This window comes from Chrysemys picta, chromosome 16 (genome assembly GCF_011386835.1).
Source record: "Chrysemys picta bellii isolate R12L10 chromosome 16, ASM1138683v2, whole genome shotgun sequence".
Lineage (NCBI taxonomy): Eukaryota > Metazoa > Chordata > Testudines > Emydidae > Chrysemys > Chrysemys picta.
The window spans coordinates 4,656,016-4,682,143 of NC_088806.1; the positions used below are offsets into that span (position 1 = coordinate 4,656,016).

The window sequence follows — 26,128 nt, forward strand, 5'->3', positions numbered from 1 at the left end:
TGACGTGGGCAAGGTGAGTCCCGCTGCCATGTGCTCCCTGGTGCAACAGGCCCTGACTGCTCCAGCTCTCCTGCTAGGTCTGTCTCCAGAGCCGCCTCCCAAAAGTGAAAAATCTCAGCCCTACCCGCTTACCCAAGCAAGTTCCCTGGCCTTCAATGGACACACAAGTGGAGATGTTTTATGGCTCCCAGCAGCCACTTCCTAAGTCACTGAACTGCAGCCACCATGAAGATCAAACTCCAGGAGCCTCCACTAATAGGAACAAAGACACCAAGGGTCAGCAGGATACCATGTGACCCCCACATTCCTTTCCCTCGTTGATCATTTCAGCTGGCTTTTCACTGCAGAGTGACCACAGATTCCAGCTCTTCTCATGATGCAAACTCTCCTTGTCCCATCTTGTGTTGCAGAGGTGTCAGAAAGCCTTGGCTGGGTGTTTTCAGCTCCTGGGATGGTCTTGTCCTAAGCAGATTAACAGCAAGAAGGCTTGGCACACCCATCCCCAGGTGGTGGACAAGATCTGCCAGCACTCTGTAAGTGAACAATCGGCTTTTCGTGAGTGCTGCTTCTAGATGTGGGACCGGAAATGTGTTCCCTCACTCACTGCTCTGATTGCATGTCTAGTACTAGCATAGTGCACTCTGGCTTCCTCTTAGAAGCACCCAGCTCCCCCACTCCTCCCAGTGCCTGTCAGATCTGAACAGCCAGACCTGGCCAGGAGTTCAGTACGGAGGTGAAAGCTCACAACATAAAGAATCAGTTGATGGCAAAAAATGCCTTCTGAATCCTGCAGGAAACTGGATGTCCCCATTTTTCACCTTACCCCAGCCCATTGGCCACTTCTGCACCGTATTTCCTATGCTCTGCACCCTCTCTAATGTCCTCCCCAGATGAAGCCCATACAACCAGGCTTCAGTGTTCTCTAGTGCCAGGCTCCAGCCCTGCAGTGCCAGCAGCTCAGACACCAGCAATGTGTCTGGTGACACTTTGAAATGGTCATTTAATGACTGCCTGGCATGTAGATGGTCGCCCCCAGGATACATGGAGATGGGAGCTGCATTCTTCCGACCCCTCCAAGCCAAGCAGATGAAATCTCTCTTCTCCTCACCCTGCGGCTCCAGCAACAAGAAGCTTCTTTGGTTTCTATTCCTAGGTGCTGAAGCTCAAGAACGTATCTGACATCTTGCTCCAATGTCTGGATCACCTCCAAAGCCCCCAGGCTCCAATACGACGGGCAGCAGCCATCTTTATCGGTAACCACTACTTTTCTTAAGCAACTTCTATCTGAGAGGTTGTCCCGTGTTCTGCTTGGAGGGCACTAGCAGCAAGAATTAACCCCCTGGGATCCTAGTGTCTAGATTTCCTGCCCTTGAGGCAGTTGGGCTGGGGATTATATCAAAAGGACTGGAGCAAATTACAACCCTACCCTCCAGCTCCACCCACTGGAATCCCTGTTGGACTGCAGCAATACCATAGCCATTGGCAATCAGGCTCTCTGTATCTTCCAAGACATGAGCCTCTTTGTCTTGGAGCTTGTGGACTTGTCTGATTATCCCAGGGACCACTTGAAAGCTGTTTTGCTTGTTGGAAAGACTGACATTTTTTAAAAGGTAGCCCCAGGGGAGGTGAAAACTCCTGCAAGATTCATTTCCATTGTACGTTCCAGGTTGCACTGTTCAAAGCTCAGAGCCCACCATGGTCAGGCAAGAGAAGGAGCTGATACTTCAGTGTAAGTAGTTGCCACATGGCTGTGTTTGCATGTGGAAGGAGAGCTCATGCTCCTTGTAGGATATCAGGGTTGGAAGGAACCTCAGGAGATCATCTAATCCAACCCCCTGCTCAAAGGAGGACCAATCCCCAGATAGTGTTTGTTTGTTTTTTAAACCCCAGTTCCCTAAATGGCCCCCTCAAGGATTGATCTCACAACCCTGGGTTTAGCAGGCCAATGCTCAAACCACTGAGCTATCCCTCCCACTTGTGAACCAGTCTAGGAAAAAGTGCAACTCCCCCGCCACGCTGCTGCATTGAGTTCAATTTAGACATGGCCAGAGGTAGCTGTTGAGAGAGCCTGGACATCAGTCCCAGCTTTGTTTTCTCTGATGTCAGGCGTCACTTCCATCTCCAGGTGCCAGAAGGTTTTACAAGGAGAAAGTAAATGCCAGGCAGGGTGAGAGGCCCTGGCATGTGTCATGGAAACGGTGCTAAGGAGGTGGATGCCCCAGAATGCAGTGGAAGATGGTGCTGCCAAGGGCAGATGTCACTGAGAACTTAAGGGGTTATCAGATGGCGATGACACTGATAGCCCTGGTGGGTCCAGAGCATCTGGGAGGAGTTAGTTGCTGTGGAAGATCAGGGGTGGCTCCAGGCACCAGCGCAGCAAGTGCGTACCTGGGACGGCAAGCCACGGAGGGCGGCGTGCCGGTCGCCGGGAGGGCGGAAGTCAAGCAGCCTTCGGCGGCATGCCTGCGGGAGGACCGCCGGTCCCGCAGCTTCGGCGGCAATTCGGCGGCAGGTACGCTGAAGGCGCGGGACCGGCAGATCACCCACAGAAACGCCGCTGAATCCGCGTGACCAGAGGACCGCCCGCAGGCATGCCACCAAAGGCCGCCTGACTGCCGTGCTTGGGGTGGCAAAAAACATAGAGCCGCCCCTGTGGAAGATTCAGAGGCCCATGGTGCAGGTGCTAGGGCATGCTAATACGATATGTGTTTTGACCTGAGCTTCCTCTCTCTGTCTCAGCTCTCAGTGGCCTGCAGCAAGATCCGGATTCCTCTGTCCGTGCCAGTGTCTCACGGGCCATTCAGCAAGTTCGGGATGGTGGCAGAAACCAGTCACGTCAGACCCTAGGAGCTAGATTCAGGAACCTGCTCTGCTGCTTGACTGGCCAGGAGGAGAAGGAAAATGCTCCTGACAGAGATCTCTTGGGTGGCCCGGACCCTTCCCAAAGCCACCGATGGGACTCAGGAGGGCCCTGAGTTCCCACAGAGAAGTTGGTGACTGGAGGAGGTCAGCTGAGCCACCACCCCAGGCCTGAAGCCAGTGCCTGCATGATCCTCTGGTCATTACCTGCATTGTTCCCCATGAGATGTAGGCAGCTGGGGATGAGTTTAAGTGACGCCAGTACTCAGCAGAATGACGGCTACTGGCTCCAGCTAAACAAAAAGGTGACAAGACTGTTAGTGTAAAACCAAGGGCATTTGCTCTCTCAACCTGGGACTGCATGACGGGGATGGATCACTTGATAAATTGCCCTGTTCTGTTCATTCCTTCTGAAGCATCTGGCACTGGCCACTGTCAGAAGATGGAATGCTGGGCTAGATGGACCACTGGTCTGATCCAATATGGCTGTTCTTATGATCCAGGCCTCTAGTTCCCCTTGGACAGTTAAATAAAACCCTGCATCTCTCCATCCATTGACATTATATAAGCTCACTTTTCTTTAGACACTTGGGCCAGCACTTTCAAACATGGATGTCAAAAATTAGGTACCTAAATCCATACTTCTTCTTCAACGCTTAGCCGAACGGTCGGCCGTAGCAATTGTTCACCATTAATCCGTTCCTGTGCTTGACGGGCTGAGAGCCCAATGTCGGAATAGACTTGAGGCACCCATGTAATAGGGGGCTTGCCTTTGGGCTGCCTGCACCCCTTGATTGGTGGAATTGTCTCTCGGATGTTATGAGCCACTCAAAGAACGGCGTTCGCCGGAACGTCTTGTGGCATACTCGCGACATGTCTGAAAAGCATAAGACGCCGTCTGCGGACAATGGCCCCAGTAGTCTGTAGACCGCAGCGACCATAAACATCTGCTTTACAAATGAAGTCATTCCACTCTATGCCCAATATACAACGTTGGCATTTTATGTGGAAAGCCTCCAGCTTTGCCCACTCTGAGTGGCGCAGTCCCAATGTTTCGCAACCGTACAGCAGGACAGAGAGGATACAGCTCGATTAGATCCTGAACTTGGTTGTCGTGCCGAGATGATGTTGATTCCGTATTCATTGTAAACGACCCATGCCAGAGGCTGCAATGCCACACTCAGGCACCTAAATAAATGGCCTGACCTTTCTCAAATGCTGAATACCAAGAACTTCTCACTCGAATCTGCCGAAGCCGTGGCTGTTCAGCTCCTCTGAAAATCAATCCACTCGTTTAGATTCCTGAATATGAATGTTAGTGCCAGACTTTGGACAGTGACATAGGAAGACATTGGCCTGAGCCTATGCATGGACTCTCATCCTACAATCCAGCCCCTCAACAGATACATCCCAGCTTCTGACTGTGAGCCATTCAGCTATAATGGGGAGGCCTAGATGCTGTAAGTGAATTAACATGTAATGATAGATAGACAGATAGATAGATAGTATAAGCTATTCTTTCTACCATCTGCCGTACGGATTTGCTCTGTAGAGCTTGCTGTCCCTGTTACTCATGGGTATTTATGTTCCAGAGCCCCACATGAGAGAGGGAAGGATTTCAGGCCCAAGTGGGGCAGGAAGAAGCACACGCTCACCTCAGTTGCCTTCTTTGCTGAGGTAAGTTTTGTTGACTTGTTGAACTGAGATTGCAGAGCGTTGTTCAGTCCCATATTCTCACAACTGGCAGTGCCCCATATGTATGTCTGGGGCACCTTGCATCCTCATTTCTTGACCTGTAAATGGGGTGGCCTGGGGTTTATGTAAAAGGCAGGGATTGTGTTGAAACCATAATCATCCAGATACTTCTGAGGAAATCCCTCTGGAACAGTGGAAATAGCGTAGCATTCGGCCATCAGTCCCTCGGTAATTTCCCAGATTGTGACTGCGTTTGATTTCCCGTGAGACGTCTTGAAAACTGCTCTCTTTGTTGAGAGGCTGAACCTCTGAAAGTTCGCCCTGGAGAATGTAAGCATTGACAGGAGAGCCGTTGTGTTGATTCCCTAGGGCGCACTGTCCAGCACGCCGGCAGACAGACCCTGATCAGAAGGCCTGGACTTGGTACGTGAACGTAAGTAATATCCTTAGGTAAGTGCAGTGAGGAAGCAGAGGTCCCAGGGTGTGTGTCAAGGAGGTGGCAATGGGGACGCAGAGGCCCTGTCATGGCACCAATGGGGTCTAATTTGTACTGTGTGCTTTGGTCATCCACTGTGTGATGATCCTCTTCTGTAATGGGCGCCATTGGCCTGTTGTAATGGCTCCAACACCACCCTCCTCCCAGCCTCAGGAGAGGGGGGTGTTCCCAAGGGAGAGGGGGCATGGCTGCGGCATCCCCGAGGCTTCTCTGCTTTATGCTGGGGGCTAGCACAGTGGCCAGATGGCCTCCAAGTTGGTGGGGGTGGCGCACAAAAGCGGCTTTCAGGCACATTCCCACGCAGCTGCCAGGATCTGCACTGAGCCTAGGATCTGCAGAACCATCTCACAGGCTGGGCCTCAAGGCTGGCAGGTTGGCAGATGCTGCACTGAGCAGCAGAGTTACTCTGTATCCTGAGTCAGGAAGCTTTTCTGCTGCTTCGCTGATCAGAGGAGCCTGGTAGTTAAATGAGGCAGGAAGATACACCTGGTTAATGCAAAGACACAGATGGAGCCCTGGAAGCCCATATTTCCTGGGGTTTAGTCAAAGAAGATCAGGCCTGGGCAATATGACTTGACAGTCCTCAGCAAGGACTCATCAGAGAGACCCTCAGATGTAGAGAGGGAGGAGGTGGGGGATATTGGGTACAAACTCCCCAGGTCCAGTTCCTTAGTCCGGGATCTGAGTGAGGGTGAGACCAGCCCATCAGTCAAAGGAAATAGTGGACAGTGAGATGGTTATAGGCTAAGCCTAGTGATGCAGGAATGAGTCCAACCCCTCTTTGTTCAAGGTGGCCTGATCCAAACAAAGCTCACGGAAGTCAGTCTCTCTTTTGTCTTTAATGGGCTCTGGCCCAGGCCCATGGAGAAGAGAATGTGTTCTTTGAGCCCTACAAAGGACAGAGCAGAGACCATTTCCATCATTAATAGTGTGATGATTGAGCTGGAATAAAGCTAATCCAGGGTTCCCCTTTCTCTGCTGTTGCTAAACTTCTTTTTTCCTTGTTGATCCCCCAACACACGAACTCTGGGCACCGCCAAAGTCCACAAAGAGGAGAAAAGAGGGAGGAGCAGCATCCGCCTGCTAAAATTCATGGCTGAGGATGGACCAAGTAACCTTTGACCCTGGTTAGCTCATTATGCGTTCCACAGGGGACCCTTATTACATAACAGTACAGTGATTGGCCAGCCCCAGGCTGGCAGGATAAACCCAGAGCACAACAACCTCTGTCCTCATGACTGAAATGGGCTAGTGCCACTAGACTGGGCCATGCCTCCTTCACCTCTATTACGCAGCAGTAAGGGTGTGAATCACAGCAAGGAGATCAAAGCTCTGTAGAGCTAGAGACAAGCTCTCTGCTCCCCACCTTTCATATGGCAATTCTCACCCCACCCCCACCTCCATCCTCCCACACACACACAGATTTACAGAGGAGACTCTGGACAAAATACAGCAAAGGGCAAAATAACTGGTCCCTGGACTGTGGGAGGAGAGTTATGGGCACGGAGTGAGGGAGCTGACGGCAAGGAGAAGGCTCCGGGCGAGTGTGGTCCCGGTGATCAGTGAGCCTACGGGAGTTATTCACATTCTCAGGAGGCCGGGACAATTGCTTAAAATTAAGACAGGAAAGCTGGAGGCAAGACCACGTTAACCATTAAAGCAGCCTGTCGGTTTGCCTGGGATGGGGACAGTCCAGCTCGCAGCGTAGTTCTCCAACAGTCGCTCTGGACTGACTCTGGCTCTTGTCCCCACTGAGTCTCCCATCCCAGCCACCATGCGCACATGAGCCCAGGGCGATTCGGAGGAGACCCCTATTTTCTGAACAACGGCTGCAGGAAGGACCTGGCTGGCTGGGAAAGCGCAGAGCACTACAGAGCCGGCTGGGACCTTCATGTTTTTCAGCCTTTCAGCATATTGGATTCAGACTAATTCTCAGGCGGAACTCTATTTAGAACAGGTACCTTTGTTCCTTCCTGTGCTAACGTCACTCCGCTTTGGGGGAGAATAAGGACAAAGGCCTATTAGAGATCTGTAGAAAGCCGATCTGGGAGACAGATTCTTCCACAGCTGCTACTGTGAGATTCTGACAGCTTCCTCTGAACCATCGGGTGCTGGCTGCTGTCAGAGATGGGGTCCTGGACTGGATGGAACTCAAGTTCTTCTTCGAGTGCTTGCTCATATCCATTCCATTAGGGTGTGTGCGCGCCGCGTGCACGATCGTCGGAAGATTTTCTACCCTAGCAACACCGGCGGGTCGGCTGTGGAGCCCCCTAGAGTGGCGCCTTCATGGCGCTGAATATATACCCCAGCCGACCCGGCGCCCCTCAGTTCCTTCTTACCGCCCCTGACGGTCGTTGGAACTGTGGAGCGCTGCTTAGCTGTTCTCCACTCTCCCTAGCTTAGTTAGTTATTCGCAGTTATAGTTATAGTTATAGTTATAGTGTTTATAGTTCAATAGTTAAATAGTTTTTAAAAGTTGTTCTAGCTGTTATAGTAGTTCAGGGGATTAAGGGGGTCGTCTCCCCCTTTCTCCCCCGGCCGCGGGGCCGGGCTCATGCCCAACGCTCCCGGCTTCAAGCAGTGCGCCTCCTGCGCTAAGCCTATGCCCACGAGCGACCCGCACGACTCCTGTCTGAAGTGCCTGGGAGAGTCCCATCAAACAGATAAGTGCAAGATCTGTAAGGCCTTCAGACCAAGGACCAAGAAGGAGCGGGACTTTCGGCTCCGGCAACTCCTGATGGAGGCGGCACTTAGTCCGGACGCTCCATCTACAAGCCAGGCCCCGGCACCTAGCGCCTCGGTGCGCAGTGCCCCGGCGGCACCGGCTACGACGACCACGCGAGTGGCGTCGGACAAGCCTCCCCGGCACCGGACCTCGTCGGCACCGCAAGCACAGCAAGTGCCTCGGCGCCGGTCATTATCCCCAGGGCATAAAAAAGCCCATAAGACGGGGACCTCCGTGCCGAAGACGCCGGCTCCCCCAGTGCCGGGGGTAGAGCCGCGTCCGCCGGTGGAGCACCGGAAACAGGTGCCTCCAGCACCGTCGACTCCGGCGCCGAGGCCGTTGAGTCCGGTGCAGATAGCGTCTCCACCGAGGCCGGCGGTGATACAGTGCCTCCCATCGACTCCAGAGACCTTCGCGGCGGCGAGAGACTTAATAGCTCTCACGGAGCCGGCACCGCCTCAACCACCGGCACCGACGGCACCGTTGACTCGCCCGGTCCAGTCGAGGGGGAAACCTGCCTTGATGCGCACTCCATCGCAAGGGCTGGAACCTCGGCACCGATCCAGGTCCCAAAGCAGGTCCCCACGCCGCTCGCAGTCCCGGCGCCGAATATCACCTCGGCACCGGTCGTAGTCGCGGCCAAGATCTTCTTCGCGGCACCGCTCTACGTCTCGGCACCGCTATGATTGTCGGCACCGATCAACGTCGAGACGTAGTTCTCGGCACCGCTACGGTCGACGCTCGACGTCGAGAGGCCGCTCCCGGCACCGGGCATACTCCAGGTCCTCGTCGAGGTCCAGGTCCGACTCCCGGCACCGACGAGGTCATCGGCACCGGTCGCGGTCCCGGCACCGATCGCCGGCACCGCGTAGAGATAGATCATCTCCGGACCGGCACCGTGCGGCACCGCAGCCCACGGGAGTCGTCTCGACGCTCTCGGCACCGCCGTGGCCATCGAGATCGGTGTCTCGCTCCTCGGAGGACCTCTCGAGATCAGCATACCCCCCTCAGGGGCAAGCCGAGGAACAGGACTTGGGCCATTGGCAGGACATGGCAGAGGACCATTCTCATGGCCCATCTCACTGGTCGTTTTGGACCCCGTGGGCGTACCATCGGGCGCAAGGGGCTCCAATTGCTTCGACCTCTCGCTCCGGTCACTCCGTCAGAAGGGCCCCGGAGTCCACCATTTCTCGGCCTCCGCCAGGGGGCATGGAGGCTTCTGTGTCCGCACCACCTGACGCCCTGGACCCAGGCGCAGGTGATGCTCCGGCCCAGGAACAGGGAGACCAGGACCAGCCCTTGGATCCTGTTCCACCGGAGGCATCTTCCTCTTCTTCTCCGGATGAGGCAGTGGCGGGCACATCGTGCACAGGTCCACCTCCAATAGATCTTCGGGCTCACCAGGATCTTCTGCGCAGGATGGCCCGTAATATGGACCTGCAGGCGGAGGAGATAGTGGAGGTGCACGACCCGATCGTGAATATCCTCGGAGCGGATGCCCCATCGAGGGTGGCGTTACCCCTGATCCGCACGATACAGGCCAATGCTTCTACGATATGGCAGACTCCTGCCTCTATCCCACCCACAGCGAGAGGGGTGGAAAGGAAATACTTTGTCCCGTCTAAAGACTACGGGTACTTGTATACCCACCCCCAGCCGTGTTCACTGGTGGTGGAATCAGTGAACGCAAGGGAGCGCCACGGTCAGCAGGCCGCAGCGCCCAAATCAAAGGAGGCTAAGCTTCTCGATTTATTCGGCCATAAAGTTTACTCAGCCGGAGGGCTGCAACTTAGAGCGGCTAACCAGCAGGCGCTCTTGAGCCGCTATAGCTTTAACTCCTGGAACTCTATGGGGAAGTTCAAGGAGTTGGTTCCCCAAGAGTCCAGGGAGGAGTTTGGAGCCCTGGTAGAGGAGGGTACCACTCCAGACCTGGGTGTCATCAATATACCGCCCACATCGGGACAGCCTGAACATGGTGGTCACAGTCCCGAACTCGGTCCTGACCTCCCTCACATGGTGGCTAGACCACAAGGTGGTTTGCGAGGGGATGCCGTTTCACGCCCCACAACCCTCTCTGCACCTGGTCACAGACGCTTCATCCCTGGGTTGGGGCGCCCATCTCAACGAACACCATACCCAGGGCCTGTGGACTGCACCCCAGATAGCCCTGCACATCAATGTTCGGGAACTGATGGCGGTGCGCCTGGCGTGCCAGGCATTTCTCAATCTCCTACGTGGCCGCTGTGTGTTAGTTCTCATCGACAACACCACTGCCTTGTTTTACATCAACAAGCAAGGAGGAGCACGTTCGTCAATTCTATGCCAAGAGGCCATTCGCCTGTGGGACTTCTGCATCGCCCACTCAATCCATCTCACGGCATCGTTCCTCCCTGGAGTCCAGAACACTCTGGCGGACCGACTCAGCAGGTCCTTTCAAACACACGAGTGGTCTATCCGTCCGGACATCATACATTCCGTTTTCCAGAAGTGGGGGTTTCCGCAGATAGACCTGTTTGCATCTCGAGACAACAGGAAGTGCCACGTGTTCTGCTCCCTGCAAGGTCGAGCTCCGGGCTCCCTCTCGGATGCGTTTCTCCTTCCCTGGAAAGACCACCTGTTTTATGCCTTCCCTCCGTTTCCTCTGGTCCACAAGGTACTGCTCAAATTGCGCAGAGACCAGGCACAGGTGATTCTGATCGCCCCAGCGTGGCCGAGACAACATTGGTATACCACGCTGTTGGAGCTCTCGGTTCAGACACCGATCCCGCTTCCATTATGCCCGGATCTCATCTCTCAGGACCACGGCCGCCTGCGTCACCCCGACCTGCAATCACTCCACCTCACGGCGTGGCTGCTCCATGATTCACCCAGGCAGAGCAGCAGTGCTCGCACTCTGTCCAACAGATTCTGCTGAGCAGTAGGAAGCCCTCAACACGGACCACATACTTGGCCAAGTGGAAGCGGTTCTCCTGTTGGTGCGAACAACGAGCCACGTCCCCGTTACAGGCGCCTATTCCTCTCATATTGGAATATCTCCTCTCCCTAAAACAGCAAGGGTTGGCGATATCTTCAATTAGAGTTCACCTGGCCGCTATATCGGCCTTTCATCCAGGGGAACTCGCGTCTTCGGTATTCTCTAACCCGATGGTCGTTAGATTCCTCAATGGCTTAGACCGGATGTACCCACAACAACGTCAGCCCGTTCCGACGTGGGACCTCAACCTGGTTCTCTCCAAGCTCACAGGTCCTCCATTCGAGCCACTGGCCACCTGTTCACTTCTGTACCTATCCTGGAAGACAGCCTTCCTCGTAGCCATCACCTCAGCAAGGCGCGTTTCTGAACTCAGGGCGCTTACATCCGAGCCCCCTTACACAGTTTTTCATAAGGATAAAGTGCAGCTCCGCCCACATCCTGCCTTTCTCCCTAAGGTGGTTTCTCCATTTCATATCAACCAGGATATATTTCTCCCGGTCTTTTATCCTAAACCACATGCTACTCGCCAGGATCAACGTTTGCATTCTCTGGACGTACGCAGGGCCCTGGCCTTCTATATTGACCGCAGAAGGCACTTTAGAAAGACGACGCAACTCTTCGTTGCAGTGGCCGACCGAATGAAAGGCTCACCGGTCTCCTCACAACGCCTATCCTCTTGGATTACGTCTTGCATCCGGACTTGCTATGACCTGGCAGGTGCCTCAGCACCACACCTCACAGCTCACTCCACGAGGGCCCAAGCTTCCTCGACGGCTTTCCTGGCGCAAGTTCCGATCCAGGACATTTGTAGAGCTGCGGTTTGGTCATCAGTCCACACATTTACAGCTCACTATGCACTAGTGCAGCAGTTCAGGGACGATGCTGCTTTCGGATCAGCGGTTTTGCACACAGCAATGTCTCACTCCGACCCCACCACCTAAGTTGGGCTTGGGAGTCACCTAATGGAATGGATATGAGCAAGCACTCGAAGAAGAAAAGACGGTTACTCACCGTTGTAACTGTTGTTCTTCGAGATGTGTTGCTCATATCCATTCCAAACCCGCCCCCCGTCCCCACTGTCGGAGTAGCCGGCAAGAAGGAACTGAGGGGGCGCCGGGTCGGCTGGGGTATATATTCAGCGCCATGAAGGCGCCACTCTAGGGGGCTCCACAGCCGACCCGCCGGTGTTGCTAGGGTAGAAAATCTTCCGACGATCGTGCACGCGGCGCGCACACACCCTAATGGAATGGATATGAGCAACACATCTCGAAGAACAACAGTTACAACGGTGAGTAACCGTCTTTTTTGATTCAGTCTGCTAATGCCTATAGCGAGTCCTTCACCAGTCAGTACCAGACGCCAAGAACCAGCTCCTCCAATGGTGCAAATTGGCTTAGCGCTACGGACGGCAATGGAGCTCTGCAAATTCCCACCAGCTGAGGATCTCTAGCCCTGCAGCATCAGTGACTCAGGACACTGGAGTGTGTTGGCTGAGGCTTTGAAATGATCATGGCAGTGAGAGATGGGCTCAGACTGGAAACCCCAAACCCAGCACTGGTGGACTTGGGGACGCTGAGATCTGGATCCGGAGCCAGAGCTGAACGATGTGGCTTGGGGCAGTCGCTGATTACAATAACCCCTGGTGTATAGCTAGGCTGTGTGCACTGCACACTGGGCTCCCAACTGCAGGATTTGACTAGTAGCCTTTTAAAAAAAAAAGTTTTGAGGTGCAGAAGGACAAGGAAAAATGTGACACCCTGTCCCAGACCCTGAGCTATTTCTGTGGTCCAGGGGTCCCTTTACGAACACAGCAGCCATCTCCATACAGCAGCTACCAAAAAAAAAGCTTCCATGATCCTTAAATCCTGACCCTGTCCCTCTGCCATCCTGCACTGTCCTTTATTACACAAAGGCCTTGTCTACACTTACGTCAGCACGTAGGGTGCGTGTAGCTACACGTGAAAGGCTGTGGTAGGGAGGGCAGCCAGGCTCAGCTCGGGGAGCTGCCGGTGCCATTCCGCACTGCCTCCCCCGACCAGAGCCTTTCCCCACTGGAATCTTTCACTGCCGTGGGGAAAGGCTCTGGCAGCGGGGAAGGGGCAGGACTCTACCCTACTAAATATAGCAGTGTAGACACGGGAGGCCCTGCATGGGCATGTAGGGTGCATAGCCATAGGGTTCAAGCGTCCCTTTACTTGCCTTAGCCAGGCCTCACCATCTACACTGCTGTTACACCCGTACTAGCAGGGTCGAAATAGCCCCAAGTGTAGACCTACCCAACGCAACCACCTCTGTTCCTGGAGTCCTAATTGACTGTGCTTGAAGAGGCTTGGGGATTGCAAAGGAAGGCAGGGTCCAAGTTAACACCCTAGCCCAGCAGCAGCCCCTCTGGTGGGAATTCGTCCTGGACTCACTGCAAGGAAACAGTTCCCCCTTAGTTAGGACTTTGTATTGTTCTTCCAAAAAAGTAAGGCAGAAACTAGTCATGTAAGCCACTCACCACAGGGTGGCGCTGATGCTCTGCCTCCCCTACGTTTTTCTTCTCTTAGGTCCCTTTGCAGCGAATCAGATTATGGCCGGTCTCTGTGCCCATTGATGCAGTCTGAGTAGCAGGAGCCCTTCAGCCCCACGGTGACATGGGCTGTTATGTGTTTGAATGATTAATCCTTCCTCTTCCTATTCCAGGCCAGAAGGGCTGAGGTGCTGTTTCCCGAGGAGCTGTTCCAGGACTAGCGAGGTAAGCACAGACATGGGCCGTGCACTACAGCTCTAGGTACACCCAGGAGCGCCGCCAGCGTTTTTGCCGCCCTAGGTGGCGGAAGGTCCCGCCCCCGAAATCCGCCCCCGACAGGCGGCAGAAGGTCCCGCCCCCAAAATACCGACGACAACGGGGGCAGCCGAAGATCCGGCTGCCGCGGTCGCCCCCCCCAAATGTTAGCGCCCAAGGCAACCGCCTAGGTTGCCTAATGGGTTGTGCCGGCCCTGGGTACACCCCTGTAGCCCTAGAGGGGCAGGAAACGTGGTCCTTTCAGGTGGAAACGATGGTCGTTTTAATATGAGTGCAGAGTGTTTAGATGCAAGCTGGATGGATAGAAACAGAGAGTTTGGAAGATCAATATGTAGCTGAAGATCATTGTTTTTATTGTGTTTTTCCCCCTCTCATAGGAGCCTTTCCAAGCGTCACAGAAGTACGGGCCAGAGTTAACATGGCATAGAGTTGTTTGTTGCATAATAAAGCTGCTGCTGATTTCCAAGTGTGTGCGGCCAACTTTCCTCACTGTGCACTAGGCTGCGTGTAGCCATGTGACTGAGATGTCGGCCTTCTCTTTTCTGGGCACTGCACCTTTAATAGTAGAGGAATCTTGCTGGCTGCAAGCATCCTGGCTAGGGTTGCCAGGTGTCCGGTTTTCGACCGGAACACCCACTCGAAAAGGGACCCTGGCGGCTCCGGTCAGCACTGCTGACTGGGCGGTCAAAAGTCCGGTTGGCGTGGGGCTGGCAGGCTCCCTACCTGGCTCCGCGCGTCTCCCCGCAAGCAGCGACATGTCCCTCGGCTCCTAGATGGAGGGACGGCCGCATTCCAACTGCCTGCCCCAGCACTGAACCCCTCCCCCCACCCGTCATCCCCAGCCCCACCCCAGAGCCCACACCCCCAGCTGGAGCCCTAACCTCCTCCCGCACCCCAACCCCCTGCCCCAGCCCTGAACCCCATCCCGCACCCAAACTCTTTCCTGAAACCCACGCCCCACCCCCCTGCCGCAACTTGGACCCCCCTCCTGCACTCCAAACTCCTCGTCACCAGCCTGGAGCCCACACCCCCAGCTGGAGCCCTCACCCTCACCCTCATACCCCAACCTCCTGCCCCAGCCTGGATCCACCTCCCACACCCTGAACCCCTCATTTCTGGCCCCAGTCCAGAACCTGCACTCCCACCCCAAAGCCCATGTCCCCTCCCACACCCCAACCCCCTGCCTCAGCCCAGACCCCTCCCACACTCTGAACCTCTCATCCCTGGCCCCACCCCAGAGCCCACACCCCCAGCCGACGCCCTCACTCCCTCCCACTCCCCAACCACCTGCCCCAGCCCGGTGAAAATGAGGGAGTGGAGTGAGGGTGAGGGAGAGCGAGCGACAGAGGGCGGGGGGAATGGAGTGAGCGGGGGTGGGGCCTCGGAGACGGGTCGGGGCAGGGCCTCGGTGATGGGGTGGCAATGGAAGGGGCCTTGGAGAAGGGTTAGGGCAGGGGTGTTCGGTTTTGTGTGATTAGAAAGTCAGCAGCCCTAACGCTGACTTTCGGGGGCAGGGGGCAAAACCGGGGGGCCTGCTGTAGTCTGATCAATGGCTGGAGTTCCAAGTGGTGCCTGTTGGCTCACAGTGGAGCAAGTTCAGCCTTTACTTTCGAAAACTCAGCCGGGCATTTTGAAGGAGAATCTCAGCTTTCTTCTTCCTTTCTTTCAAGTGAGTCGCTCTAGATTTTATGGCTGTGGGTAAATACTTGAAAATGTGAACTCCAAAGGCTCAAAAACCAGAGAGCAAATCATTTATTGATTTATTAACCTCATGATTTGGGGGGACATGACATGATTTTTGAACATGGGGTGTTGGCCCTACTGCCTCTGCGTCTAACACTTGGCAGGGGGAAAGGTACTTCCTCCTCGTGGGTTGCCAATTTAGGTTGGACGTATTCCTGAAGGTTTCATAACATGACATAATCCTTAATTAAAGATTAATCTTGAATTCATGGAGACGCCAAGCCAATCCTGGAGGCTTGGCAACCCTACCTGCAGCACAAGCCACCTTCTCTCAAGAAGAAACACCTACAAGCGACGTCCCCCAGCTCTGCCCACTCTCTGTTTTTTTGCTGTTCCTCTTCCTTGCGTGTCTCTCTCCCTCCATCTTTGTTCCTCGTTCTCTGGTCCCACCTGTTTCCTCCCTCCCTTGTTCTCTACCTCATCTTCTGCTTTGCCCACCCTTGATTCATCTCCTACCTAGAAATTTAGCCAGGAGAGTGGGGGTAACCCCCCAATTCTGGCAAAAAGTGGTGTGGGATCTTCAGCAACGACCCCTGATTTGGATCTCAGTTTTACGGCTCCTCCGGCAGGTGGTCCAGCAGCAGAGCGCCCCCTAGCCCCACTGGCTCAGTATTGACACAACGGACCTCCAGCTCCTGCATTCCAAGCAGTGCAGGCTGGAAGATTCATAGTTGGCCAGGGGGAACTCAGACCAAATCTGAGTGACATTTGATGAGGAGGTAAACAATCATGAGTTAAAAGGTCTTGCAAAAACAAATCCTCAGGTGCCCGCAGATAAATTAAATTAAAATTAATGGAGATATCCCATCTCCTAGAACTGGAAGGGACCTTGAAAGGTCATTGAGTCCAGCCCCCTGCCTTCACTAGCAGGACCAAGTACTGATTTTGCTCCAGATCCCTAAGTGGCCCCCTCAAGGATTGAAGTCACAACCCTGGGTTTAGCAGACCAATGCTCAAACCACTGAGCTATCCCTCCCCCCAGGTGCTCCGACACATTGGCATTCTCTGACATCATGGCCTGCTCCTGTTCCTCCCCCTGTTCATGTGTAGATAAAAGCCTGAAACACTTGGAGAGCTTTAATTTTCTCTGCCCCATGCAGAGGTAACAGGATAAATGATCCACACCTCTGCTTACTTCTCTGTGGGGAAAACACACCTGTTCTGCATTGCTCGAGCCACAGGGTGACTCATGGGAATGCAAACTGTCTCACTGACCTCCCGAGAGCCACATCAAACACGGAGCCGTGGCAGGAAACAAACCTACCAGACTGTAGGTCACGGCAAGTTCGGCTCTGGACTGTATTTCACCTGCAAACTGTTAACAATACAGGCAGCTCCAGAGGGAGTGCCACCAAAACACTCCCGGTTCAGCTTTGTGTTGACAATAACAGACCCAGAGCTAGGTTCTTGACACCACTGGTGTAAGGGTAAGGACGCGACAGGTGAAGCCTCTGGTATGGCACTCGAGGTGTATATGTTCTGTATGCAGCTCCTCCAATACATTACGTAAAGAAGAACCCCACGGACTAGACAGTGCCATATAGGCACAACCCTGCGCAGGGCAAATCCACTGGCCATAGGAGTATGAGGCCCAAAGCTTGCAGAGCTCCCCAGCCTGGGCCCACGGCTGTGCCCCACAGGAGGGTGCAGGGTGCCCTCCCCCCTGCTGCTCACCAGCTTTGTCTCTCCACTCCAGTCCTTTCACCACGGTGGCCCGTGTCCACAAGGCTACTAGCCGGGAGCAGACCCTGCACCCTCCAGCAAGCCTGTTTCAGGACGGCATCAATGTGCATTAGGTACCTTTAGTTCCCACCAGCGGGGTCTACACGGGCTGGCTAGAGTGCGACATGCGAGTGCTGCACAACTCACACCCCCACAGAGCGGACTGCGGCGCCGTGTAGACAATCCCATCGGTGCCTAAAGGGGCAGTTAGGCACCTAAATCCAACAATTAGGCACCACTAGCATTCACAAAAGCCCACTTAGCTGCTACCCTGTAGGCACCTAAAGCCCCTAGGCATCTACTTTTCCACTGTTGAAGTCTGTGAGGCGCTTACACTTGGTGGTGGTGACCCCTGCGCAATAGCCCAGGAATCAGAGCTCTCACCCGGATCCAAATCCCCCCTCTGCCTGATGTGGGGCAGGGCCTCGAACCCTGCTCCCACCTCCCAGGAGAGTGCCCAGGCCCCTGGGCTCTGGGGTCTCTCTCCTGGTGAAGCTGTTCCCAGTGGTGCAGAAGCAGGCTGCGGAGCCTGGCATAGCACTGGGCCAATGCTCGGCTTTGGCGCCCGTCTCCCGCGGGGGAGTTGCTGCCGTGTTGTGCAGCAGATGCTCGGCTGCGATTTGGAGACGGGGCTGCAGATGCCTCACGCACTGGGCCCTACAGGCTCTAGCATCTGGTGGGCTCATACCCAAGGGACCAGTTAGGATCTATGATACACACAGTAATTCCTATCTTGGCCTGTAGGGGGCAGTCCAGTAGAGGGGTACAGGGTAACCCTGCCCCAGGGTGTTTCTCACGTCTGTTGCCTGGGGTGCCCCTTCCAGGCCGTCCCTATGTTAGAAGGCAGGTTTCCCTGTCGGGGGCTCAGTCAAGCAGCCTGGTCTCATTGGGGCCTCACCTCATTCTCCTCCTGTCTAGCTGCAGCGGTTGGATCACATCTGTTATTGCAGACAGCTACCCCTGGGAGAGACCATTAGGCTGCAAGCCCCAAACTCCCACCCCATTGACGATGCACGACCTGCCCCAGGCCCTTTCCATGCAGAGACGTCCCTTCGCTGTGGTCAGAACACACTGCCCCCTGTCCCAGGCTAATCCCTGGTGGCTGGGGCACTGCACTGTACCGTTAGTTCACATTAGTGCCCCATTGAGAGACTTGAAGGGCACCTGCCTCTGTGCTCCTGCTGCAGCTTCTGCAGCCTCCTCTCCTGGCTGCATCCCCTTCCCTTCCTCTGCCTCCAGTTCCCAGGCTGCTGGACCCCTCACATCCTCTGGCTCCCTAGCCCCTCTCCACTAGGCCGTCATAGCACCTTCTAGAGGCTGAAATGAATCCCTGCCCCTCCAGGAACGACCCATGGCTCCGTCCCTTGCCACCAGCGCGTTCTGAACCGCTACAATGGGCTCTGTGCAGACAGGGGCGGCCCTAGGCGAGCTGCCAGGAACTGGCGCCCTAGGCAAACCATGCAATCGGCGCCCCCCCACCCCCAAGGGCAGATCTAGGCTGAGGTTTTTGGTAAACTGGGAAACATTTTGCCCCTTTTTTCCTTTTAATGTTTTTTAAGTGTTTGGTTTTTTTTAAACAGAGACTTAATTATTCGGTTTGTCCATCCGTCCATCTGTCCAACCAATGTTTCTGAGATCAGATAAAATAGAGAGACACAATTTTCAGAATAGATTTGTACACGACAGCTAGATGATATTTCAATCCGATTTCAAATAAAAATGCATTAAAAATGTTAATTATAATTTTTATTATTACAAATCCAAAATCATCCATTACGCTATCCTGCTTTAACTGCCATTACCACCACATCCGATATAGAAAGAAATAAAACTCTTCAATGAACTTTAACCTGTATTTACAAAACACTCCGAATAAAAAACACTCTGTGCTCTTAAAACATGACTTTTCTTGCTTTAAGTTTTGAAAATTCAGGCACTAGTTCTTTTAGATCCAGTTTTCCAGCTCTTTCATGCTCTATTGACATTGTGGCAAGTCCAACAAGTCTCCACCATTGTTGAACACAGATATGTTTTTACCAATTTTAACTTTGAGAAGCTATGTTCCCCACTAGCTACGGAAACTGGCAAAGTTAAAAGAGCTATAAAAATGTTTGGAAAACTGTCTGAGTTTATTTTCACAAACAAACTTCAGGAGTGGAATGTTTCTTAAGTCATCTAGTAAAAGCCTGAATGAAGCTCACTACATAAATCTGTAACATCAATGTCTTCTGAATTTTCATGAGTCAATGCCGACACCAGTTTTATACAAAATTCTCTTATCTGTTTTGCTGTTTTCTTTTGCAAGCTGTGGATATCATATAGAAAGCCAAATACTGACTCTAACTGCTGCATGTATTGAAATCTTTCATCAACCGAGTCAATAGCAGTATCAAGGACTGCGAAGTAGAAATTCACTTTGAACCTTTGTTTTGGATTCTGAAGGGGTGTGTCTCGTCCTTCATACGAAAACTGCTGTTTCTTTTGCCGAATCAGAACTGGCTCTGCTTCAAATTCTGTCGGAAAGTCTATTTCTTCAGCAAGCTCAAGAGAATCTACCAGTGTTCTTTCAAACCCTTCATCACTTCTCAATTCCTCCAGAATATTTTTATTTTGCTGCAGTTTTTGAATAGCAGAATGTACGTTCAAGTTCTTTTCCTGAAGCTGCTTACTAGTGAGGTTAATCTCAAAAAGGATATTATACCACACAATGAGTGAAAAGTCACAAATTTGAACTTGGGAAGACCATTTGCAAGAGCTTCTGCATCTGAACGTGCCATATTTCCAGATGATCCAATAAAGGTAGTATCATCAGAAATTTCAATTAGGGCATCATAAATGTTTCCAAGTTCATAGTGAAGAGGCTTCAAAGCATCAATGCGACTCTCCCATATTGTCTGACTAAGTGGCTTCACAGTTAGAGAATTCACATGGCGAGTCAGAATCTCCCAACGGCGTGTTCAGCCTGAGACAAACACAAACACGTTGCACCAGGTCAAAGAAACTGCTTGCCTCCAAACAGCATCTAGCAGCATCATTGACAACCAAATTCAGGGAAAGCGCACTGCAAGGAACGAAAAAGGCCCGAGGATTGATTTCCATCATTCTCCTTTGCACACCATTGTCTTTACCCTTCCTATTACTCACATTATCATAGTCTTGGCCACGTAAGTTTTCAACAGATAATGACATTGTTTCAAGCTCTTGTAGAATACTTTCAGTCATAAATGCTCCAGTTGTCTCCTTCAGTGATACAAAACCCCAAAAATGTTCCTTTATGAGCACTTCAACATTATCTTCATCTGCAGACTTTTCCATATTCACAAAGGTAAGGGAAATTCATGAACTTGTTCGAGTTCATGTTCCACAAGAATTTGCTGCACGCTGTCATCACATCTGGGCCATGAAGCTGGGTCCCCATACTGTAACTTGTTTGTAACGTCCTCATCCTTTCTTCCAGAATTCTACTTCTTCTTCGAGTGCTTGCTCATATCCATTCCATTAGGTGTGCGCGCGCTGCGTGCACGATCGTCGGAAAATTTTCTACCCTAGCAACACCGGCGGGTCGGCTGTGGAGCCCCCTAGAGTGACGCCTTCATGGCGCTGAATATATACCCCAGCCGACCCGGCGCCCCCTCAGTTCCTTCTTACCGCCCCTGACGGTCGTTGGAACTGTGGAGCGCGGCATAGCTGTTCTCCACTCTCCCTAGCTTAGTTAGTTATTCACAGTTATAGTTATAGTTCTAGTTCTAGTTGTTTATAGTTAAATAGTTAAATAGTTTTTAAAAGTTGTTCTAGTTGTTATAGTAGTCCAGGGGATTAAGGGGGTCGTCTCCCCCTTTCTCCCCCGGCCGCGGGGCCGGGCTCATGCCCAACGCTCCCGGCTTCAAGCAGTGCGCCTCCTGCGCTAAGCCTATGCCCACGAGCGACCCGCACGACTCCTGTCTGAAGTGCCTGGGAGAGTCCCATCAAACAGATAAGTGCAATATCTGTAAGGCCTTCAGACCAAGGACCAAGAAGGAGCGGGACTTTTGGCTCCGGCAACTCCTTATGGAGGCGGCACTTAGTCCGGACGCTCCATCAACGAGTCAGGCCCCGGCACCTAGTGCCTCGGTGCGCAGTGCCCCGGCGGCACCGGCCATGCCGACCACGCGAGTGGCGTCGGACAAGCCTCCCCGGCACCGGACCTCGTCGGCACCGCAAGCACAACAAGTGCCTCGGCGCCGGTCATTATCCCCGGGGCATAAAAAAGCCCATAAGACGGGGACCTCCGTGCCGAAGACGCCGGCTCCCCCAGTGCCGGGGGTAGAGCCGCGTCCGCCTGTGGAGCACCGGAAACAGGTGCCTCCAGCACCCTCGACTCCGGCGCCGAAGCCGTTGAGTCCGGTGCAGATAGCGTCTCCACCGAGGCCGGCAGTGATACAGTGCCTCCCGTCGACTCCAGAGACCTTCGCGGCGGCGAGAGACTTAATAGCTCTCACGGAGCCGGCACCGCAACCACCGGCACCGCAGGCACTGTTGACTCGTCCGGTCCAGTCTAGGGGGAAACCTGCCTTGATGCGCCCTCCATCGCAAGGGCTGGAACCACGGCACCGGTCCAGGTCCCGAAGCAGGTCCCCACGCCGCTCGCAGTCCCGGCGCCGAATATCACCTCGGCACCGGTCGTACTCGCGGCCAAGATCTTCGTCGCGGCACCGCTCTACGTCTCGGCACCGCTATGATCGTCGGCACCGATCAACGTCGAGACGTAGTTCTCGGCACCGCTACGGTCGACGCTCGACGTCGAGAGGCCGCTCCCGGCACCGGGCATACTCCAGGTCCTCGTCGAGGTCCAGATCCGACTCCCGGCACCGACGAGGTCATCGGCACCGGTCGCGGTCCCGGCACCGATCGCCGGCACCGCGTAGAGATAGATCATCTCCGGACCGGCACCGTGCGGCACCGCAGCCCACGGGAATCGTCTCGACGCTCTCGGCACTGCCATGGCCATCGAGATCGGTGTCTCGCTCCTCTGAGGACCTATCGAGATCGGCATACCCCCCTCAGGGGCAAGCTGAGGAACAGGACTTGGGCCATTGGCAGGAGATAACAGAGGACCATTCTCATGGCCCATCTCACTGGTCGTTCTGGACCCCGTGGGCGTACCATCAGGCGCAAGGGGCTCCAATAGCTTCGACCTCTCGCTCGGGTCACTCCGTTAGAAGGGCCCCGGAGTCCACCATCTCTCGGCCTCCGCCAGGGGGCATGGAGGCTTCCGTGTCCGCACCACCTGACGCCCTGGACCCAAGCGCAAGTGATGCTCCGGCCCAGGAGCAGGGAGACCAGGACCCTCCCTTGGATCCGGTACCACCGGAGGCATCTTCCTCTTCCTCTCCGGATGAGGCAGTGGCGGGCACATCGTGCACAGGTCCACCTCCAATAGATCTTCGGGCTCACCAGGATCTCCTGCGTAGGGTGGCCCGTAACATGGACCTGCAGGCGGAGGAGATAGTGGAGGTGCAGGACCCCATCGTGAATATCCTCGCAGCGGATGCCCCATCGAGGGTGGCGTTACCCCTGATCCGCACGATACAAGCGAATGCAACTACGATATGGCAAACTCCTGCCTCTATCCCACCCACAGCGAGAGGGGTGGAAAGGAAATACTTTGTTCCGTCCAAGGACTACGGGTACTTGTATACCCACCCCCAGCCGTGTTCACTGGTGGTGGCATCAGTGAACGCAAGGGAGCGCCACGGTCAGCAGGCCGCAGCGCCCAAATCGAAGGAGGCTAAGCGCCTCGATTTGTTTGGCCGTAAGGTTTACTCAGCCGGAGGGCTGCAACTTAGAGCGGCTAACCGGCAGGCGCTCTTGAGCCGCTATAGCTTTAACTCCTGGAACTCTATGGGGAAGTTCAAGGAGTTGGTTCCCCAAGAGTCCAGGGAGGAGTTTGGAGCCCTGGTAGAGGAGGGTAAGAAGGTGGCTCGGACCTCCTTACAGGCCTCCTTAGACATAGCGGACTCTGCTGCAAGAACCCTGGCCTCAGGTATCGCTATGCGGAGGATCTCCTGGCTCTAGGTTTCGGGTTTGCCTCAGGAACTGCAGCAAACCCTGCAGGATCTGCCCTTCGAAGGACAGGGGTTGTTTTCAGAAAAGACGGACTCTCGCCTGCAGAGCCTCAAGGACTCCAGGACAATCATGCGTTCCCTGGGGATGCATGTTGCGGGCCCTCAGCGCAGGCCATTTAGGCCGCAGCCTCAGCGCTTCTACCCCCCCCCCCCCCCCCCGCCTCGTCAGAGACAGGACTCGGCCCGGAGGCGAGGGCGAGGTGGTAGAAGAAGGTGGACCGGCCCTCAACCCGGTCAGAACCAGGGGCCACCTAGACCACCTTCAGGCCCCAGGCAGAACTTTTGAAGGTGCGGTCGAGGACGGCGCCCCAGTCATCCCCCAGGATCCAGCCCCCTCCTTTCGGGATCGCCTTTCCCATTTCCACTGTGCCTGGTCCCTTATAACTTCGGACCGTTGGGTCCTTCACACGGTGGACAGGGGATACGCTATCCAGTTTTCTTCAATCCCCCCCTCCTCCCCCCCTTCCCCGTCCCTCTTCAGGGACCCTTCTCACGAGCAACTTCTTATACAGGAAGTTTCCACGCTCCTTGCTATGGGGGCCATAGAGGAGGTTCCAGTGGAGTTAAGGGGCAGGGGATTCTATTCCCGTTACTTCCTCATTCCCAAGTCCAAAGGAGGTCTGCGACCCATCTTGGATTTGCGCGGACTCAACAAATTCGTAGTAAAGTTGAAGTTCCGCATGGTCTCTTTGGGGACCATTATCCCTTCCCTCGATCCTGGAGACTGGTTCGCCGCCCTCGACATGAAAGACGCATACTTTCACATCGCAATTTACCCGCCTCACAGACGCTTCCTGCGGTTCGTGGTAAGCAAGGTGCACTACCAATTTGCAGTCCTTCCCTTCGGCCTATCCTCGGCCCCAAGAGTGTTCACGAAATGTATGGCTGTCGTGGCAGCGTACCTTCGTCGGCAAGGGATACAGGTGTTCCCGTACCTAGACGACTGGCTGGTACGCGGTCGCACCAAAGAGCAAGTTCGAGCTCACGTCCACATAATAGTGCACACATTCAACAAGTTGGGCATCCTACTCAACAAGGACGAATCCACTCTAGAACCTACCCAGAGAATAGAATTCATCGGCGCAGTTCTAGACTCCAGACGTGCACAAGCCATCCTGCCAGACAACCGCTTTTGCACCATCACGAGCCTCATTCAAGAACTCAAGGCCTTCCCAACTACCACGGTGAGGTCGTGCCTTACCCTGCTGGGTCACATGGCTTCCTGCACGTACGTAACCAGGCATGCCAGACTTCGGCTTCGCCCACTTCAAACCTGGGTGTCATCAATATACCGCCCACATCGGGACAGCCTGAACATGGTGGTCACGGTCCCGAACTCGGTCCTGACCTCCCTCACCTGGTGGCTAGATCGCAATGTGGTTTGCGAGGGGGTGCCATTTCACGCCCCACAACCCTCTCTGCACCTGGTCACAGACGCTTCATCTCTGGGTTGGGGCGCCCATCTCAACGAACACCATACCCAGGGCCTGTGGACTGCACCCCAGATAGCTCTGCACATCAATGTTCGGGAACTGATGGCGGTGCGCCTGGCGTGCCAGGCATTTCTCAACCTCCTACGTGGCCGCTGTGTGTTAGTTCTTATCGACAACACCACGGCCATGTTTTACATCAACAAGCAAGGAGGAGCTCGCTCGTCAATTCTATGCCAAGAGGCCATTCGCCTGTGGGACTTCTGCATCGCCCACTCAATCCATCTCACGGCATCGTTCCTCCCTGGAGTCCAGAACACTTTAGCGGACCGACTCAGCAGGTCCTTTCAGACGCACGAGTGGTCTATCCGTCCGGACATCATACATTCCGTTTTCCAGAAGTGGGGGTTTCCCCAGATAGACCTGTTTGCATCTCGAGACAACAGGAAGTGCCACGTGTTCTGCTCCCTGCAAGGTCGAGCTCCGGGCTCCCTCTCAGATGCGTTTCTCCTTCCCTGGAAAGACCACCTGTTTTATGCCTTCCCTCCGTTTCCTCTGGTCCACAAGGTACTGCTCAAATTGCGCAGAGACCAGGCACAGGTGATTCTGATCGCCCCAGCGTGGCCGAGACAACATTGGTACACCACGCTGTTGGAGCTCTCGGTTCAGACACCGATCCCGCTTCCATTATGCCCGGATCTCATCTCTCAGGACCACGGCCGCCTGCGTCACCCCGACCTGCAATCACTCCACCTCACGGCGTGGCTGCTCCATGGTTCACCCAGGCAGAGCAGCAATGCTCGCACTCTGTCCAACAGATTCTGCTGAGCAGTAGGAAGCCCTCAACACGGACCACGTACCTGGCCAGGTGGAAGCGGTTCTCCTGTTGGTGCGAACAACGAGCCACGTCCCCGTTACAGGCACCTATTCCTCTCATTTTGGAATATCTCCTCTCCCTAAAGCAGCAGGGGTTGGCGATATCTTCAATTAGAGTTCACCTGGCCGCTATATCGGCCTTTCACCCAGGGGAACTCGCGTCCTCGGTATTCTCTAACCCGATGGTCGTTAGATTCCTCAAGGGCTTAGACCGGATGTACCCACAACAACGTCAGCCCGTTCCGACGTGGGACCTCAACCTGGTTCTCTCCAAGCTCACAGGTCCTCCATTCGAGCCACTGGCCACCTGTTCACTTTTGTACCTATCCTGGAAGACAGCCTTCCTCGTAGCCATCACCTCAGCAAGGCGCGTTTCTGAACTCAGGGCGCTTACATCCGAGCCCCCTTACACAGTTTTTCATAAGGATAAAGTGCAGCTTCGTCCACATCCTGCCTTTCTCCCTAAGGTGGTTTCTCCATTTCATATCAACCAGGATATATTTCTCCCGGTCTTTCATCCTAAACCACATGCTACTCGCCAGGATCAACGTTTGCATTCTCTGGACGTACGCAGGGCCCTGGCTTTCTATATTGACCGCACAAGGCACTTTAGAAAGACGACGCAACTCTTCGTTGCAGTGGCCGACCGAATGAAAGGCTCACCGGTCTCCTCACAACGCCTATCCTCTTGGATTACGTCTTGCATCCGGACTTGC

The 26,128-nt window shown here is 54.4% G+C and overlaps 1 protein-coding gene and 1 long non-coding RNA gene across 2 annotated transcripts in view; one reads left to right on the forward strand and one right to left on the reverse strand.

The window, feature by feature from the left end:
- The window catches only part of LOC135975968 (glucose 1,6-bisphosphate synthase-like), a 316,498-nt gene that overhangs the window by 211,133 nt on the left and 79,237 nt on the right, over nt 1-26,128 (reverse strand). The window lies entirely within an intron of this gene.
- LOC135975996 (uncharacterized) lies at nt 4,451-14,008 on the forward strand. The gene is made up of 4 exons (XR_010593229.1): nt 4,451-4,536; nt 4,924-4,987; nt 13,435-13,486; nt 13,915-14,008. It is a non-coding gene; the product is annotated as an uncharacterized LOC135975996 (long non-coding RNA).